This window comes from Magnolia sinica, chromosome 3 (genome assembly GCF_029962835.1).
Source record: "Magnolia sinica isolate HGM2019 chromosome 3, MsV1, whole genome shotgun sequence".
NCBI classification, from domain to species: domain Eukaryota; kingdom Viridiplantae; phylum Streptophyta; class Magnoliopsida; order Magnoliales; family Magnoliaceae; genus Magnolia; species Magnolia sinica.
This window is the reverse complement of record NC_080575.1, coordinates 18658041-18659918: the sequence shown is the minus strand read 5'-3', so window position 1 is coordinate 18659918 and position 1878 is coordinate 18658041.

Genomic DNA, 1878 nt, shown 5'->3' with positions numbered 1-1878 from the left:
TTGTTTAAGATCATCAATTAAAGACCGAGTTCAAATGCACTCGGTTAGGATCGTGAATGAAGTGGTTCAGTTGGCAGGTAAGGCGAAAACGCAGCTTGTAAGAATCCCTACTCGGCCTTATCCTTCGACTTGGCCCCCTATAACGAGTCCCATATAGGATTGAGCCCTAGCTATAGGAAACGAACCGATAGGAGGGCGTCCTCAACCTCCTACAACTGTAAACCATGACACAGGGAGTGGTCCATCTAGGCCTCAGCATGTGACACCCACAACAACGGGTTCGAGTAAGATTGCAAATCCTTATAGTCAGCCAAGGCTGAAATTTTTTTACCATTGTGGTAATCTAGACCACTTATCAAATACCTGCCTTCAACACCTTGTAGCCCACTTGGCCGTTAATGAAGGAGGCACTGAAGGTGATACAGCGAAAGAAGACCCTGAATTTGATAAAGATGAACAAGCCGATGAAGGATCTGGTGATGAAGAATGGTTGTCCAAGGATCATAGTGAATCATTGGTCGTGAGGTGATTATTTTCCACTCCAAGGAGGTGTACCCACAATGGCATAATATACTCCGTACGTGGTGTACCATCAACGACAAGGTTTGTGATGTAATCATAGACATTGGTAATAATGAGAATATCGTCTCGAAGGTGATGGTGTATAAGTTGCGGCTATGTATGACAAAGTATTATTCCCCTTACTCAATTGGTTGGATAAAAAAAGGTGAACGAGACCAAGGTAACCTAATAATACACTGTCTCATTTTCAATTGACTTGGTCGACATGTAAGTTTGTCATGTATTACTCGGTCGACAATGCCAATCAGACTGTGATATGACCCATCGAGGACAAGACAATTTTACGTTTTCATCAAGGATGGTTAAAAGATGATCCTTGCACCTATAGCACAAGAGAACCACCCTGAAGCTTCTAAAGTTGAGGGGAGCTTTCTCCTAATCATTTAGAATTTCATTGAAGAATTCAAGAAAATTAACTAGGTGTATGCCATGGTGATAAAGGGCGAGGAATCGGAGCCTTTAGATATTCCTCCAAGTTTAAAACCGTTGCTAAACAATTTAAAAGAAATATGGCCTGAAGAGTTACCTAATGGATTACCCCCCATGCAGGACATCCAATATCACATAAACCTCATCCTTGTGGCTACCTTACCCAACTGCCCTCACTATTGGATGAGTCCGAAAGAGATATACTTCAAGGGTAGGTAAAACAATTGATCCGTATGGTCTTATGAGAGAGAGCATAAGCCTATGTGTCGTGCCAGAATTGTTAAAACCTAAGAAAGATGGGAGCTAGTGCATGTATGTAGACAATCGGGCAATTAATAAGATTTCCATTAAATATTAGCTTTCGATACAGCAATTGGACGATATGCTCGATATGCTAGAAGGTGTCAAGGTGTTCTCTAAACTCGATACGAGCAGCAGGTACTATCATATTTGTATTTGACTTGATGATAAGTGGAAAACAGCATTCAAGACCAAGGATGGATTGTATGAGTGGATGGTCATGCCCTTCGGTCTATCGAACACACCAAGTACTTTTATGCGTCTGATGAATAAAGTGTTGAAGCCGTTCATTGGCCAGTTTATAGTAGTATATTTTGATGACATCTTGATATATAGTCAGGGCGAGACGGAGCACATGAAACATCTCAGACATATGTTATAGGTAGTTAACTAGTTGTACCTCAACTTGAAGAAGTGTAGTTTTTTCATAGACAACCTGTTATTTTTAAGATTTGTTGTGCTGTACATGGGAATCCGTGTGGATAATGAAAAGGTGTGAGCGATCATGGAATGACTGATCCCAACGAACATTCATGAAATAAGGAGTTTCCACGGGTTGGTGATCTT